General features: G+C 40.6%; 1 protein-coding gene across 2 annotated transcripts in view; it reads left to right on the top strand.

The window, feature by feature from the left end:
- Nucleotides 1-2,389: 2,389 nt before the first annotated feature.
- Nucleotides 2,390-6,028, top strand: part of ACVR1 (activin A receptor type 1) — an 88,968-nt gene continuing 85,329 nt past the window's right edge. For both annotated transcript variants that reach the window (XM_017895084.1, XM_017895083.1), the window contains exon 1: nucleotides 2,390-2,489. The gene's annotated coding sequence lies outside the window, so the exon portion shown is untranslated. The remainder of the gene's footprint in view (nucleotides 2,490-6,028) is intronic.

The following is a 6,028-nucleotide window of genomic DNA, read 5'->3' as shown; positions in this document are numbered from 1 at the left end:
GTATATATGGCTGTAATAAAGCTACTTGGGGTTAGCCCAGGACAGCAGACTGGTTTCATGGAAGACATTTTTTCTACGGATGGAGTAGTGGGGAGGAAGAGGGATGGTTTCAGGATGAAACTGTTTACATCAGATCACTAGGCATTAGTTAGATTCTCCTAAGAGAGTGCAACCTGGATCCCCCACATGCACAGTTCACAATAGGGCTCGCTCCAATGAGAATCTAATGCCGCGGCTGATCTGATCTAACAGGAGGCAGAGCTCAGGCCTAATGCTCGCTTGCCAGCAACTTACCTTTTGCTGTGCAGCCAGGTTCCTAAGAGCCCGTGGACCAGTACCCGTCCACAGCCTGGGGGTTGGGGACCGCTGGCCTGGGGATTGTCATGAAACTCATTTCTCACTCAAGAATTGATATGACTCCATAGAACCACAACAGACCTGTTAACTGGGTGAAGGCTGATGGGACTTGAAAAAACTGAAGGACAATTAGAAAAATAGGGAGAAAGTGTGATGGATCCATTGAATGTCTATATTGAGCTGCTAGCTGCTCTAAAAGGCTTATAGAAAGGCCTTCTGTGTAATTGGTAATATCAGTTAACCAGAAAGGCTGTGTTTATTTCCTTCCTAAACTGGTTAATCAAAGATTTCAGTTGGCCTTGCATAGGGAAAGAAATCAGGATAGAAAAGGGAGAGAGCAGGAATAAAGAAGAGAGAGAGAAAGGAGTGGCTGGGTGTGGTAATCTCTCACTTCTATAATCTCAGCACTTTGAGAGACTGAGATGGGCGGATCACTTGAGGTCAGGAGTTCGAGACCAGCCTGGCCAACATGGCAACACTCCATCTCCACCAAAAATTAGCCAGGCGTGGTGGCATATGCCGGTAATCCCAGATACTCAGGAGGCTGAGGCAGGAGAGTCACGAACCTGGGAGGTAGAGGTTGCAGTGAGTGGAGATTGTGCCACTGCACTCCAGCCTGGGTGAGAGAGTAAGACTCCATCTCAAAAAAAAAAAAAAAAAAAAAGAAAGGAGTGAGTGATATGGGTTACTTATGAGTGAGGAGTGTATGTGTGTCTGTCTTTTGTGGAATCTGATCTTCTCTGAAGTCACACCTCATATCTGGTGAGAAGCTGACTTAAGGGGGTATTCTATTTTAGTCTGTAGCCTTCCTGTTTGGTGTCTGGATTTTTTCTAAGTCATCACCAGTGGAAGAATGAGTATTGGGCTGTTAGTCTTTCATGGTCTCTCTTTTCAGGCTTCCTGTGGAGCCCTTTGTAATATTTATTTCAAAGTTGCTTCTTATTGCTATTACTATTTTTGACAGGTCTTGCTCTGTTGCCCAGGCTGGAGTGCAGTGGCGTGAACATGGCTCACTGTAGCCTCGACCTCCTGGGCTGAAGCAGTCCTCCCATCTCACCCTCCTGCGTAGCTGGGACTACAGGTGTGCACTACCATGCCTGGCTAATTTTTAAATTTTTTGTAGAGATGGGGTCTCACCATGTTGCCCAGGCTAGTCTCCAGCTCCTGGGCTTAAGCAGTCCTCCTAATTTGGCCTTCCAGCGTACTGGGATTATAGGCATAAGTCACCGTGCCTGGCCCTAAATTGCTATTTTGATAAGTCAAAATGGTCAAATCTCAGCAATTGCATAGGATTCAACCTAATAATTCAACCCTGGTAATCATCACTTCTCTTCTTATAGCTGCTCCTTAAATATTGAGTTCACAACATTAGCTACCATTTGTTAGCATACACTGAGTGCCATGTACTTCATACATGGCGACTCTGCAAGGAAGTCATGATGCCTGTTTTGTCGGAAAAGATTACATGGGCCAGGGCCGGGATCCAATTCGGAACCCTATGGTTCAAGCATGGAACTCTTCTTTATGCTACTATAGCCCACTCACTGCCTTTGTTGCCTCAAGTTTTCTCCTTGATTCCTTTACTCTATATTTCTGGCAGGAGTAAATGAATCTTTGGCTGGACAAATGAAAGGGATTTTGATGGATCACCAAACCACTTCACTTGAGGGTTTCGGGGTTACAGAGTGTAGGCAGATTATCTTTAGAAGTGTAGTCTGGTACTTAATTATACTCTGTAGTGAAGTAATCCACAGTGGGCCCCTTTTGTCTTAGCCAAATTGTACGTTAAATTCTGGAGGAGAAAGGTGGTCTAATATTTCAGCCAAAGCATTAGGAAAACCCATCTTCACTGTATTTCCACTTTGGCCTGGTCTTCTTTCTAGGCTGTAAGGCAGACCTGAATCTTTTCCTTAAAACATCTTGGAGATTTTGTTTTTCCTCATGCTCTGCCCTCCCTCCCCAGCTTTTTTTTCTTCATTCTCTAGAAGTCTAACATATGATTCCTACTCTGTAGGATGTACACCAGGAGATGTACACCAGGAGAGAACAGTGTTTCTGTCGCAGAATTCCTTCTCAGGATTTCTTGGGAAATATATATGTTTTTCCAAATCCCTGGAAACATCACTTATGAGGTAAATGGGAAAAAGTGTTATAATTCTCCTGTGAGAATTGTATGAGTCAACACAATGACAGTAGAAAGAATTCACTGATGTCAAGCTGAAAGCAAGAACAGGAAAAGCTGACTTGCGGAGTTGAAGGATAAGATCCACCTTTTTTGGAGCCAGCGCAGGATAGGAGCACGTGGGAGAGAATGGGTCATGATTTCTTCTCGCTGTTGCCATGTTAAAAATGTGTCTTTGTGACCCAATCTGCTACTACCATCGATCTGTCATGTTTGCAAATAAAATAAGTTTATATGCATAGCATACTGTATACATATCCTACGCTTGGTATTACAAGAAATAAATTTTAGAAGTAAACTGAGTCTTTAAATTGGCAACTTCAACATATGAGTCTGTGTCGTACTGTTAATTTGCTTGTAGATCTGAATGTAGGTTATTGCAGTGGTCAACAAAGTCTCTTTCTAAAGGGCCAGATAGTAAATATTTTAGGTTTTGCAAGCCATACGGACTCTGTTACAACTATCAGTTCTACCATTTCAGTGTGAAAGCAGCCATAGACTATACTTAAAATGAACAAGTGTGCCTGTTCCAATAAAACTTTTATTTACAAATCCAGACTGTGGGCTGAATTTTGCTCGCTACTGGCATAACATCCAATAATGTTCACTGGCATTTTCCAGGATCTTAGTATTTGCTATAGGCTACAATTCTTTGTAAAGACTACTAAGTATGATAGTTCCCATTTAGCAATGTTTTTGGATATCTATAATCATGAGTAAAGAATGAAAGTATTTTAAGAACAATATATTCTGGAGAAATTCCTGGAAATTCGCATTTCTCATGGTCATTCACATTTTCTTATGCATAGTTTGGGAACAATATAACCTCTCAATTTCATTGTTAGGATTAAGTCAGACAGTGCAAGTAATGTGGTTAGCACAGTTATAGAACTACGAACTCACTAAATGATAGCTACTATAATTAGTAACTAGATGGGAAGTATTTACCCCATTTCATGGAAAAGGAAACTGAAACTCAGAGGTTAAATGATTTGCAGAGGTCACATTTAATAGGTTGGAAAACTGAGTTTGGCTGCTTCCTAAGTCTATATTCTTGCTACCATATCCTGCTTTCTGAAGTAGTTCTGGTTAATGGCAATTCCACAGCAAGATACACCATGGTTTATTTGGTTTATGGACTGGGTGAACAGACAGGGAGAGTATAGAATGGTTCTTGAAAGGGTAAGGATTTGCAATGTTTAGAAGCCACAGTTTCTAAAAGCCAAGGATATGGTTGTAACTAAAGAGCTGAGAAAACTTGTCTTGATTTTTTTTTTTCCCTGTTGCTTAGCTGCTTTGTGGACTGCCAAGAGCTTGTTTGATTTTAAGCGCTTTTTATGCTTGCCTGTTACTCAGGTCCCATCATATTGCAACAACTTTTAAGAAACTATGCATGTTCTTTTAAACTGGATTAAAGAAAACTGTACTGTAATGTTAAATGCCCAAAATTAGAGTTAGAAAATTGGATTGGATTTTCCTTCTCCTTCTTCATTGTCATCCTCCAACCCCCTGCTCAGGAATGTGCCTTTGACCCTTTAGGGTCAGACTTTTACACAGCTTGATTAGCTGCCAAGAATTGAAACTCCATTGCCAAATAAGTTGGCAAATTTTTGGAAAAAACTCAGCTCAATGAATGGTTTTTGAAAATTTGCTAGAGTTTATTATATAGATATTTATTTCATGGTACTGATTTTTGTTTGTTTGTTTTTTTGAGACAGATTCTCCCTCTGTTCCCCAGGCTGGAGTGCAGTGGCGCTGATCTTGGCTCAGTGCAACCCCTACCTTCCAGGTTCAAGCGATTCTCGTGTCTCAGACTCCCGAGTAACTGGGATTACAGGTGCCTGCCACCATGCCCGGCTAATTTTGTATTTTTGGTAGAGACAGGGTTTCACCATGTCGGCCAGGCTGGTCTTGAACTCCTGACCTCAGGTGGTCTACCCGCCTCGGCTTCCCAAACTGCTGGGATTACAGGCATGAGCCACTGCACCTGAACAATAGCACTGATTTTAATTAGTGAGTATATCTTTTTGGGGAGTTGGTTTATTTTCAGTCCCTCTTGGGGTTTTGAACACAACAGTTTTTAGCTACCTTTCAGGTGTGCCGAGCTTGCCTATTGATATGAATGGTATTTGTTGGGAGATGGGTGCCAAGTAGAACATTTGAAGAGTTAAGTATCCAGTTCAACACGTTATTTGCCATTTTACCAACCTGGTCTTTCTTATAATGCACCACAGTTTTGATTTCAGTCCATGGTTTGTTTGAGAGCCCAATGAATTTTAAAACAAATGTTAAATTATATTTAACTTGGAGATTTAGTTAAACTCTTGAGCACCAAGTATATGCTAAGTATTGTGAACGAGGGCTAAACACTGAAGAATAATATGTGATCTTTATCTAGTTTTAAATTGGTTTCGAGAAACCCAGTGCATGGCAGGGAATTAATGCCAGGTTGTTCGTCATATAGAATATAAATACCAGGGGAATTAGAAAGATCTGGGAAATACAAGAATCTTTAGAGAAGACTGGACAGAGGCAGGGGAACCCAAACACTGTCTTGAAGGATGAGAAGGAATTCCATGCAGTGAAGATGATGGGGCTGGGATGTTGGATGTCAAATTAGAAGCACCTTTATAATAAGGAAAAAAAAAAAAAGAGTCTCTGATTTTTAAAAAGAGAATCAGAAAAATACGTACCGGTGTTTATTTTCTGGTTTATCTAAACTTCTTCCCACCAATACAGTAACTCTTACTTAAAAGACATGGTTGACCCTAGGCAGGACAGCTGAACACTGGCCTCCTCTTAAAATGCAGTTAGTCTTTGGCAGAGGGGAAAGCAGCTTTAGTGTGACTCTGCCAAATTTCCCTGGCCCCAGCGTCTTGGAAAATACCAGTTTGTTCTGAAACTCAAAGGTTTGTGGGTGCAGCTCAGCTGATGAGTTTGTTTTTAAGGATGCCCACGTTAGAAATGCATTTTTGCTCTTTAACTTTGCTAAGTGATTGCTGAAAAAGACGAATTTCTGGTTGACCTCTCTATGGAAGATAGTTTTACATGTCTTATTCTTACTGCGCCTATTATATGTCTAGATTTTATTTTCAAATAGATTGTGAGCCTCAATTTAATTTGAAGTGAGGAACAGTTTGATAGTATCTGTAAAACAGTTCCCCTGAATTCCAAGGTGGATGGGAAGATTTTTCCCCATAATTATTGCAGAATGCTGCATTTGGGGCTTGTTTTCTGCTTAGATTTATTTACATGAAGGTTTTCTTGGCAAAATGTTCCTTGAGGTTAAAAAAAAGGTGCTGTTTTCTGAAAGCAGTAAGTTTTTCAGTGTTTTGTATTACTTAACAATTTGAATGGGAAAGTTTGGTTCTAATAAAATTTCCTCTTCCTTTGGTTCTAATAAAATTTCCTCTTCCTTTGGCAAATGTTGATGTTTTCAAGTCTTCCTAAAGGAAAAGGGGCCTGGGTGGGTTTTGTTTTTTATTAGTT

This window comes from Rhinopithecus bieti, unplaced genomic scaffold (assembly GCF_001698545.2).
Source record: "Rhinopithecus bieti isolate Rb0 unplaced genomic scaffold, ASM169854v2 scaffold_25748, whole genome shotgun sequence".
Taxonomy (NCBI): Eukaryota; Metazoa; Chordata; class Mammalia; order Primates; family Cercopithecidae; genus Rhinopithecus; species Rhinopithecus bieti.
The sequence above is the reverse complement of the archived record's forward strand: the minus strand, read 5'-3'. Positions and strand labels throughout refer to the sequence as shown.